Here is a 12,155-nt window from a genome sequence, read left to right on the forward strand (position 1 = left end):
ATGATTCTACTGTGCAGTCATTTTTATTATGTAGTTAGTGATAAAAAATTACTCCTGTATGTGTAGATTTTATATACTGTAGTTGAGGATGAAGTTGTGTTTTTTTAAATTCCCAGCAGCACAAAGAGAAAACAATGTAAAACTGGGCGTTAATATTAGTAAAAATTGGCACTGAAAATATCGTTGCATAAAGCAGATTCATATTTGTTATAGGTGGCAAATCGTATGATAGTATTTACTTTAAGAAAACAAAATAGATAAATATGATATATGAAATGAGACCAACGCGTACAAACAGATATGGCTTTTTATTGAGTAGGAACGAATATTGTAACATTAAATCAAAAAACATGAACATCTATTAACATGTTGGTTTCTTTTTACAAACCCATACAACTTCACAAAGAAATTGATATTTTCTCTAGCTCAATGTAATTAAATACATAAGGTCAAATATACACTGAGTGTACAAAACATTATGACAGACTGACCAGGTGAATCCAGGTGAAAGCTATGATCCCTTATTGATGTCACTTGTTAAATCCACTTCAATCAGTGTAGATGAAGGGGACGAGACATGTTAAAGAAGGATTTTTAAGCCTTGAGACAACTGAGACATGGATTGTCTATGAGTGCCATTCAGAGGGTGAATGGGCAAGACAAAATATTTAAGTGCCTTTGAACGGGGTATGGTAGTAGGTCCCAGGCACACCGGTTTGAGTGTGTCAAGAACTGCAACACTACTGGGTTTTTCACGCTCAACAGTTTCCCGTGTGTATCAAGAATGGTCCACCACCCAAAGGACATCCAGCCAACTTGACACAACTGTGGGAAGCATTGGAGTCAACATGGGCCAGCATCCCTGTGGAACGCTTTCAACACCTTGTAGAGTCCATGCCCCGACAAATTAAGGCTGTTCTGAGGGCAAAAGGGTGCAACTCAATATTAGGAAGGTGTTCTTAATGTTTGTACACTCAATGTATATGCAGAATACCTAGACCAAAAAACGATTGTGAATTAATACAAGAACGTTACTTTGGACATCTTTTTCCCTCCCAAAAAACATCTCTTAGGATGTAGCATGAGTCCAGTAAAATTAATGAGCATATTTTATATTTGGTTTCTTTAAGATTACAAATGACTCTATTCACAAAATATACAATTCAATAATGATTTAGGTACCATATGTTTTGAAGGGTGTGCGTGGACATTGGGCCCTGGCTACTTATCTTTCAGTTCTGTTTAGTTTTTCTCAGTGTTTGACTTGTTCACAGTACAATATCATATGATCCAACGCTTGGAGACACTGACTGACTGACTGACTGACTGACTGACTGTCTGTCTGCCTGCCTGTCTGTCTGTCTGTCTGTCTGTCTGTCTGTCTGTCTGTCTGTCTGTCTCTCTGTCTGTCTGTCTGTCTGTCTCTCTGTCTGTCTGTCTGTCTGTCTCTGTCTGTCTGTCTGTGTCTGTCTGTCTGTCTAGAATGATGCCCTCACCCACTCTAGTGCACAAGAGTCCTAAGATGTGAGCATATTTGTTTACAAAAGACCATGAAAATATATAAAAGTTCCAATAAATGTTTTCTTCCAAGAGTTGTAATAGTTTTTATGAGCCTGTCTGAATACTGCTTTTTTCTGTCATGTGTTTTCAGATAAGAGCGTCAAGAGAAGGCTGTTTTAATACTGCATGCCTCATATACGGTGTCCATATTAGGACAGCCTCAATCTCGGCCCAAGACCGAGGCTATCCTAATAGGAACACCGTACTGCATGAGGCGGTTAGATTCATATGCACCTCGGGACTGAGAAATCTTTGGTCAACGTTATCACGTTAGCATAATGCAACATCCAGAAACAGCCACGATAGGAGAGGAACAGAACCACACATACATACATACATACAACATCAAACAATAACTTATATCGATCAAGTTCACAATACTTAAACATTTTTTTTAAACAAAGATCTTTACAGACCACAGTCCAAAGGAACTAACGTACGCCACACTTCTAGAATGTCACAGATGCTTTTGATTGGAAAGATACGTGTAAACTCACAGGGAAAGTCGACGATAACTACCAAGAACACTGAAAATATTTCACTTGTTACAGTTGATGACCAGCGGTGTAAAGTACTTAAGTAAAAATACTTTAAAGTACTACTTAAGTCGTTTTTTGGGGGTATCTGTACTTTACTATTTATATTTTTGACAACTTTTACTTCACTACATTCCTAAAGAAAATAATGTACTTTTTACTCCATACATTTTCCCTGACACCCAAAAGTACTCGTTACATTTTGAATGCTTAGCAGGACAGGAAAATTGTCTAATTCACACACTTATCAAGAGAACATCCCTGGTCATCCCTACTGCCTCTGATCTGGCGGACTCACTAAACACAAATGCTTTGTTTGTAAATTATGTCTGAGTGTTGGAGTGTGCCCCTGGCTATCTGTAAATTAAAAAATCAAGAAAATGGTGCCCCCTACTTTTGATTCTTAAGTATATTTAAAACCAAATATTTTTTAGACTTTTACTCAAGTAGTATTTTACTGGGTGACTTTCACTTTTACTTGAGTCATTTGCTATTAAGGTATCTTTACTTTTCCTCAAGTATGACAATTGGGTACTTTTTCCTACAATGTTGATGACTGGAGATAAGTGACACTTGAACAGTATGTGATTTAGAAACTTGCAGTTGATCCTAAACTGTATGTGAGTGAATTATATTTAAGTGATAATGCCTGAGAAGCTGGTGTTTGGAGGATATATTGGTATGGGTTTTGTTAGCAAACCGTGCCAATATATCCTCCAAACACCGGCTTCGAGGGGTTACCAAAATATTCAAATAATGGTTGACATATTTTCATTAAAAACATTATTTTGATGAATTGATTCATACTATTTCATCCTTCCACAAGATATAGTCCCGACACAAATCTAGGGTTGCTACCCAAGCCGGCTGGTCGTTCGTTCTATCGGTTTGGTTGCTAGACGCGACCCAGTCATTCAGTCTTTCTGTTCTGCATTTGTTTAAGCTGTTTTCTAGTGACATTTATTTGGTTACATCCATAACAATAAGCTAATGAGGCGTGATTTCACCTGGCATAGAAAATGTGCTCAATCGTCAGGACACTGTTGTTCAGAGGAGCTAGCCAACAACACAGCTAACACAATCACTTAAAATGAAGCTGGAAAGACTGCAAACTAGCTGCACTTCGTTTTGTTGTACATTTTTTCAATTGACATTTCTTTGTATATATCCATAAAAATGATGCCAGCTGATTCATGATTTCGACTCTGTCTCGTCCCGACTCACGACATGTTCATTACTATGGGACAGCTGGAGATCGAATTTCAATATTGAAACAATGTTGCAAATGTTGGAGAGACAGACAGCAAGGTTTATACAAATCTCCGCTGTTGAAAACTAAATGTTATTCTAAAAGAAATGTGAGATAATGACTAGATGCTTTTTATAGTGGAGATCAAGTTTATAGTGCCTGGCTGGGTTGATGAGACAGTGGATTGTGCAGTCAGATGGAACAGAGTAAATAGGCATTTTAACGTCATAGATTTAGCCGGTGGTAACTTGTGGAATAGACACCGGCTAGAATGCGGTTTTAACCAATCAGCATTCAGGATTAGACCCACCCGTTTTATACTATATTGTAAGGCAAAGTAATGGAACTATCTAGAATTAGTGCATAGAAATAAAAGAGCTAGAGAAAGGGGCTGAGATGCACAACGTTTTAAAGATGATGCATGATTTTTAAGTGTTTTAAATCAAGACAAAAATACATGATAGAAAAATGACTTGTCAATTTCGTGTCCGAAATAACTTCATGTTTTCTACATGTACCATCAATAAATATGAATTTAAAAGAACATATGCCAAAAATGTTGGCGGGGGAAAGGAAACAGACTTAGTCTAAAATGAGTGTCCAAGGAATGGAATGCAAAAGAAGGTCTTCATGTGTACCTCAGAACAATTTGAGGTTGCTTAACTTGATATACCTGGAGAAATCCACTCAACATTCAGGGAGATATACTGTCCTGTAACATTTGCACCAAAAAAAAAGCAGATACAATCTGCCATAACAAAGAAAAATGCAGCTCGATTCCACAATCCCAAGCTCACTACAGACATTGTCCCCCAAAACAACAATGAATTTATTCAAAAAGTGCTAACTGGCAAGCCTGTTCTCGTGTCAAATAAACAAAGACAAAATAATACAGTGAGAGTGAATCAGGGTCTGTGTGAGCTGAAGCTCAAGCAAGGCCCTACTCCTGGTCAAGAGCGGTGCCGCCGCCACTGACAGTCAGGTTGCGGTGCAGGTTGGGGTTCTGGCTGTGTCTGTTGCGGCTCCGTACTGACGAGAATGTGGTGTCGCAGCCTGGGACTTTACACTTGTGCAGTAGGCGCAGGTGGACAGTCTTATAGTGGGCTCTGAACGTCCCCTTGTTGCTGTAGACCTTCTGGCACACGTGGCAGGTAATGGGTGAGCCACCTCCACCCCCCTGTGCCCCCCCCTGTCCTCCCCCCACACAGTCCAGGGTCCTCTCCCCGCCCAAAACTAACCCTTCCCCACCGGGGCCTCCTAGACCAATCCCGTCGCAGCTCTCCCCATCGCTGTCCTCCTCCATTGGCAGAGGCTCCTCCTCTAGCCCCTCCCCTTCCTCACTGCCCGCCCCATCTGAATCCCAGGAGGAACGGGCGCTGCCGCCCCCACGAGGAGGTACAGATGATGACGTACTTAGGTCCAGTACCGCCCCCTCCTCCACCCCTCCTCCTCCTCCCAGCTCCTCTCCTGCATCCTCCCCTGCCACCTCGTCGGCCATCTTGCTCATGGGGAAGACCAGGCCCATGCGGTTGTGTCCTCTGAAGATGACAGACGTCTGGCTACCTGGGTCTCTCTGGAGATCTCTCTCCCTCTGGAGATCTCTCAGGTCCTGGCGGTAGTCCAGGCTGACAGGGTCTCTGTCCCTGCAGAGGGAGGCTGGGGAGTAGAGGGATCTAGGTGATGGGCTGTACAGGTCTTTGGTCAACAGCTTGTGGTGGAGGTTGAGGTTGGAGCTGTGCCTAGAAGACATAACATGTAGGAAAGGTTGTTTCTTGGTTGGTGTTTTTTCAAAGATACGTTTTTTTCTATCTTTAATTGACCATTCATCTCTGTTAAATAAGTCTGTAACTGACGTATTTGTGGTTGCTGCCAGTTTGGTGTGGTTTTATTAGATCATTTGAAAAGACATACTAACCATATCACTTCAACAGAACCTCTGACATAATACGCTTAAATATGGTATATTGTGCTAGAGAATGACAAATCATTTTCATAAATCACTGACAGACTATAAAACTAAAAGACAGACTACTAACCGACAGACGTGTGTTTGTTCTCTCTCACCTGTCTCTGCTCCTGCGGGAGGGGAAGGCGGCGTTGCAGCCAGCCACCGTGCACATGTGCATCTCCTTCAGGTGCACGTTGCGGTAGTGCATCTTCACACTGTACTGGTTGCTGAACGTCTTGTTGCAGATCTCACAGTGGTGTGGAAGGTCATCCCTGTCCAGTGCCCCCTCCTCGGAGTCCATACGAGACTGCAGGAGGCTAGAGTCGGTGTAGTCTGCCACACAGCCCTCTGGTCCGTCCTTCCCTCTGTCGCCTAGTCTGAACAAACCGCCGTTGGTCAGTCGGTGGTCAGTGTCGTCGCACTCTGAGTCGCACAGCTTGTCTGGGTGCCGGGAGGTTGGTTGGTCGCCCTCCTCTCCCTCTGTCTCTGTGTGGTCTCTGCTCAGAGAGAGGCTGTGGTTCTCTCGGTGGTTGAGTTTGCCATCATAGGAGGATGAGGAGCAGGTGATCCTCCCTGTCTCTGCCTGCCGGGACCCCTCTTCTTTTTCCTCTTCGTTGACCTCTTGTTCCCTGCCTCCACACATCTCTCTCTCCGGGCTGTGGGACCTTGGCCGCTTCACCCCCTCCCTTTCTCCTCTCTCCTCTATTTCCCTCTCCCTCTCTCCCCCCATCTGTCTCACAAACAAATACCCCCCTCCTCCTACCCCTCTCTCACCCTCCTCCCTGTCCATGGCCTGTATAGGGCTCTGGTCCTCTGAACCACTCTCCTCCCCTGTCCCTCCCTCCCTCTCTACTGCCTCCTTCTCGATCTTGATGGGCATGCTCGACTTCCGCGACTTCTTCTTGGGCACAGGGTCGATGATGGCACTGCAGGGGTCTGGGGCAGTGATGGAGGTGGGTTTGAGGGGGACCGAGGAGGATAGGAGGGGGAGGGAGGGGAGGTGTTGGCCGGGGGTGTTGGCCAGCTCGGCGGGGGTCACCAGGCTCCGGTAGAAAGGCAGCACAGGCTGCACCGTCTTCAGGTTGGGGAAGAGGATGCCGTGGCCCAGGTGCCCCATGCTGGGGAAGGAGCTGCTGTGGTGGAGCTTAGTGCTGCTGGTGGTGGAGTCCACATGACTCACCATGTAGCTGGCAACCGACTTTTGGCTGTCGGGGGATGAGGTCAGGGACACCGGGATGGATGAGTGGGGGTACTCAGACCGCGGTTTGTCGCTTGCTTCGGAGTCCTCGTCGGCCGAAAGGCTCCCGCCGTCTCGCAGGTCCTTGTCACGGTTATTACGGTTCATGGGCATGTGCAGGCGAGGGTTAGGGTTGGCGCTGTGGCGGTTGCGGCTGCGCAGCGAGCTGAACACCATGTTGCAGCCGTCGATGGTGCACTTGTGCTTGATCTTCAGGTGCACAGCGTTGTAGTGGATCTTCAGCGTGCCCTTGTCGTAGAAGGTCTTGTCGCACGCACTGCAGTACACACGCCCCTTCTTGAGACTTCCTCCCCCACCTCCACCTCCCCCGTTCCGGTCCATGGAGCGTTGGAGCTTGCTATCGGGGGACATCTGGGTAAGGTCAGAGTTCATCATGGAGGGGGTGCAGGGTGTGGAGCGGCCGTCCGAGTAGTTGTCGCTGGTGGGGAAGTCCTCAGCCTCCATCTTGGGAATGGCCGAGAGGCCGTCCAGAGGGTTGTCTACACCCCTGTCCAGGTCAGAGGTGAAGGAGGCGGAGCTAGAGCCCACCAGGCTGCTCTCGGTGGGTGGCGGCCCGGGGAGGGCGTTTGGGTTCTCGTCCCCCCGTCTCTGCTCCATCTGCCCGCCTTGCTGCTGCTGCAGTGCCCCCGGTGGCGACCCCAGGAGCGGCGCGGGCACAGAGCCCAACAATTGAAATGGTAGCATAAATGCCATACTATTAATAAAGTTCTCAAAGTGGTGAGCGTTGGAAGAGCTCAGCTTCTCCACCTTAGGGGTCAGGACGTTGTTGGTGGTGGCAGTGCGCGGGGTGCTGCGCTCGATGAAGGTGCGGATGTCTGAGTTGGTGCGGGTGCTGGGGACCAGCACGGCCTGACCCTCCTTGTCCTGCAGCGCCATCAGCTCCACAATGGACTTGGTCTCGCCGAAGCGGAGGAACTGCTGCAGCGTAGCGATCTCCTCCTCGAACGTCATGATGGCCCAGCGGTCCAACACCTTCCCTACTACATCCTGGAGAGGGTGTGGGGGGGTGAGAGTGGCGGGACAGGGAGAGGGGGGAGGGAGGAAAGGAGAGGGTGTGGGGGGGTGAGAGTGGCGGGACAGGGAGAGGGGGGAGGGAGGAAAGGAGAGAGTGTGGGGGGGTGAGAGTGGCGGGACAGGGAGAGGGGGGAGGGAGGAAAGGAGAGGGTGTGGGGGGGTGAGAGTGGCGGGACAGGGAGAGGGGGGAGGGAGGAAAGGAGAGAGTGTGGGGGGGTGAGAGTGGCGGGACAGGGAGAGGGGGGAGGGAGGAAAGGAGAGGGTGTGGGGGGGTGAGAGTGGCGGGACAGGGAGAGAGGGGAGGGAGGAAAGGAGAGAGTGTGGGGGGGTGAGAGTGGCGGGACAGGGAGAGGGGGAGGGAGGAAAGGAGAGGGGGTGGGTGGAGAGCGGGGAGGGGGGGAAAGAGAGGAAAGGAGAGGGGGTGGGTGGGAAAGAGAGAGTGAGAGAGAGAGAGAGAAAGCGATTGATATACAGAGAGAAAGAGAGAGAGAGAGCATTTCATCGTTAGAATTATACATCTGTATTAGGCTCTACTTCTGTATATTCACATACCAAGGAAGATATGAAGTCCTCTAAAAGACAGACTGACTGTGTCTAAATACACTACCAGTCAAAAGTTTGGACACACCTACTCATTCAAGGGTTTGTCTTTCTTTTTACTATTTTTTACATTGTAGAACAATAGTGAAGAAATCAAAACTATGAAATAACACATATGGAATCATGTAGTAACCCCAAAAGTGTTAAACACATTTTATATTTGAGATTCTTCAAATAGCCACCCTTCGCCTTTAAAAAAAATAATTAATATGCCATTTAGCAGACACTTTTATCCAAAGCGACTTACAGTCATGCGTGCATACATTTTTACGTATGGGTGGTCCCGGGGATCGAACCCACTACCCTGGCATTACAAGCGCCATGCTCTACCAATTGAGCTACAGAGGACAGCTTTGCACTCTTGGCATTCTCTCAACCAGCTTTATGAGGTAGTTACCTGGAATGCATTTCAATTAACAGGTGTGCCTTCTTAAAAGTTAATTTGTGGAATTTCTTTCCTTCTTAATGCGTTTGAGCCAATCAGTTGTGTTGTGACAAGGTAGGGGGGGTATACAGAAGATAGCCCTATTTGGTAAAAGACCAAGTCCTTATTATGGCAAGAACAGCTCAAATAAGCAAAGAGAAAAGTCCATAATTACTTTAAGATTAGAAGGACAGTCAATCCGAAAAATTTGAAGAACTTTAAAAGTTTCTTCAAGTGCAGTCGCAAAAACCATCAAGCGCTATGATGAAACTGGCTCTCATGAGGACCGCCATAGGAATGGAAGACCCAGAGTTACCTCTGCTGCAGAGGATACGTTCATTAGAGTTACCAGCCTCAGAAATTGCAGCCCAAATAAATGCTTCACACACCTCAACAACAACTGTTCAGAGGGGACTGTGTGAAGCAGGCCTTCATGGTCGAATTGCTGCAAAGAAACCACTATTAAAGGACACCAACAAGAAGCAGAGACCTGCTTGGGCCAAGAAACACGAGCAATGGACAAATTTGAGATTTTTGGTTCCGACCGCCGAGTCTTTGTGAGACACGGTGTGGGTGAACGGATGATCTCCGCATGTGTAGTTCCCATCGTAAAGCATGGAGGAGGAGGTGTTATGGTGTGGGGGTGCTTTGCTGGTGACACTGTCTGCGATTTATTTAGAATTCAAGGCACACTTAACCAGCATGGCTACCACAGCATTCTGCAGCGATACGCCATCCCATCTGGTTTGGGCTTAGTGGGACTATCATTTGTTTTTCAACAGGACAATGACCCAACACACCTCCATGCTGTGTAAGGGCTATTTTACCAAGAAGGAGAGTGATGGAGTGCTGCATCAGATGACCTGGCCTCCACAATCCCCCGACCTCAACACAATTGAGATGGTTTGGGATGAGTCGGACGGCAGAGTGAAGGAAAAGCAGCCAACAAGTGCTCAGCATATGTGGGAACTCCTTCAAGACTGTTGGAAAAACATTCCAGGTGAAGCTGGTTGAGAGAATGCCAAGAGTGTGCAAAGCTGTCATCAATGCAAAGGGTGGCTATTTGAAGAATCTCAAATATAACATATATTTTGATTTGTTTAACACCTTTTTGGTTACTACATGATTCCTACATGATATATGTGTTATTTCATAGTTTTGATGTCTTCACTATTATTCTACAATGTAGAAAATAGTAAAAATAAAGAAAAACCCTGGAATGAGTAGGTGTGTCCAAACCTTTGACTGGTACTGTAGGTGTAGGGTGAAGTTGCCCTTAGACGCTGATCTTGGGTCAAATGTGCATTTTCCCCACTAATGGCTAAGGTGAGGATTGGGGGAGTGGAAGTTGATACTAGATCTGTACTTAGGGGGAACTTCACCCCAGAGCGTCTTAATAAAGGGTTCAGTTGTAAAGTTAATGCAGAGAGGCAATACAGAAGAGGAGGGAGCCCTCATTACAGCGCTACCTTTCATCTGGCCTGTCATTTCTCTTCATTTAAATCATGTGGATTTTCCCTCTCTCCATCAGCGTTAGAGTGCACACACACACACATACGGATGAACGAACACACACACGGATGCACACACGCACACACACGTCAGGGTGGAGTGAGATCAGAGAGGAAGGAGAACGAGGTTGCTCCACCCGGCACAGTACTAATTACATAGGAGTTGTGGTGTCTGTGAAAGTCAGACAGCGGCCTCTCAGTACAGTAACCATGATCAATATTTCATCACACAGCATTCGTTTGGCTCTGCCTTACGAGGATTCTGACTCTGTGTTCACCATTAGAGGAGCTAACATTAAATGCAGAGAGAAAGCTGAATAGTTGATGACGGACTAATCGAAGTGAGCAGCGGCTGACACTGACTGTGTGCCGAGTGGTTCTGCCTGGCTCAAGGTTGCGAGGGAAATTGTGGAACTAAATAATATTTATAAATCTCCCCTCCATCAGTCTGGAGACCTCCAGAGAGGAGGATGTGGAGAAGAGGAGAGTTCCTATAGAGAAGCTGGCCTTTGTTTCTCTCCTGTGCTCCTCTCTCTCCTCGTCCTAAAGTAAGAACTCCTCCCTCCACCCCGCCCTACCTGTAGGACGTATCCTCGGATGTAGTCCTGTAGGGTCCAGTCCAGCGCGTTGAGGATCTGGATGACCTCCTCCTGTTTCAGGACACTGAACAGCCTGTCCAGCAGGATCTTTAGTCTGACCGGGATGGCCTGGGTCCCGTAGAGCATCAGGCTGCAGATGTCAAAGACCACGTTGGAGTGGACGATCTCCACCTGGCTGCCCTGGTACATGTGGTGCAGCTTCAGCTTGCTCAGAGCTGCAGGAGGACGGCGGAGTGGAGGGGTAGAGGGGGTTGAGGGGTTGAGGGGTGGAGGGGTAGAGGGGGTGGAGGGGGTGGAGGGGTAGAGGGGGTGGAGGGTTAGAGGGGTAGAGGGGGTGGAGGGGTGGAGGGGTAGAGGGGTAGAGTGGTGGAGGGGTAGAGGGGGTGGAGGGGTGGAGGGGGGGGGTAGAGGGGTAGAGGGGGTAGAGGGGGTGGAGGGGTAGAGGGGGGTGGAGGGTTAGAGGGGGTGGAGGGTTAGAGGGGGTAGAGGGGGTGGAAGGGTAGAGGGGTAGAGGGGGTAGAGGGGGTGGAGGGTTAGAGGGGGTGGAGGGTTAGAGGGGGTGGAGGGGTAGAGGGGGTAGAGGGGGTAGAGGACGCACAGGAGTGAGTAGAGAAAACACAGGCGAACATGAATATAGAAAACACACTCATGCAGGCTCACAGGCCCCCCCCCCCCCACACAAACATGAATGAAGACACACGTACCCCCCACTCCCATACCATGTTAGAAATCTACACTAAGTAAAGTAACAGTTTAATCTGTGCTTACCGTGCGCTACCCATCCATGCTTGCAGTGCTCACACAGTCTTTTCTTCAGTTTCCCAGGTTTGAAACTATCACAGGTACAGTTCACCAAGGTGCAGCAAATCGCCTGGCAGAGAGACACAGAAGGTCAGAAGGTCCATAAACATTTATAAGCTATATGAGGCAGGATTCCCAAATGGAATGATCGGAATGCCTGGGTTCCATTATAGAGCCACACAGGACAAAATAAAACAGTGTTACTCAACTTCAGTTTTCAAGTACCACCAACAACACACATTTCTGTTCAAGCCCTCACTAGCACACCTGATTCAACAACTCAACTAATCATTTACATTTACATCATTTAGCAGACGCTCTTATCCAGAGCGACTTACATCAAGTCCTTTGGTTAGTTGAATCAAGTGTGCTGGACTAGAACTGTTCAGGGTTCTTTCTCAACCAGAAGTTGCCAGTGGAGAATCACCGACATAAAACACAGCTGAACTCAGGAGAAAGGGAAAGTATAACAAGAGATTAATCAGAAGAAGGAACCAATACGCAGTTTGATCACACAGAGAACACTTCATATATCATTGACTTCTACAGAGAAATACACATTCACCCACAACCAATGGAAACAACTTCGCTTCCCATCTAAAGCTGAGGGAAGCAGATCCACTATGTTTCACAGGGGGGAGTCATGTTTTGTACA

General features: G+C 47.3%; 1 pseudogene across 1 annotated transcript in view; it reads right to left on the reverse strand.

Moving 5' to 3' along the window:
* Window positions 1-299: 299 nt before the first annotated feature.
* LOC311111397 (zinc finger protein basonuclin-1-like) overlaps window positions 300-12,155 on the reverse strand; it is a 13,238-nt pseudogene continuing 1,382 nt past the window's right edge. Inside the window, exons 3-6 of the transcript in view lie at window positions 11,468-11,570; window positions 10,539-10,914; window positions 5,410-7,538; window positions 300-5,084 (exon numbers count right to left, since the gene is read on the reverse strand). The product of the transcript in view is annotated as a zinc finger protein basonuclin-1-like (transcript). The remainder of the gene's footprint in view (window positions 5,085-5,409; window positions 7,539-10,538; window positions 10,915-11,467; window positions 11,571-12,155) is intronic.

The sequence above is a fragment of the Coregonus lavaretus genome, assembly GCF_964263955.1.
Source record: "Coregonus lavaretus genome assembly, chromosome: 37".
NCBI lineage: Eukaryota > Metazoa > Chordata > Actinopteri > Salmoniformes > Salmonidae > Coregonus > Coregonus lavaretus.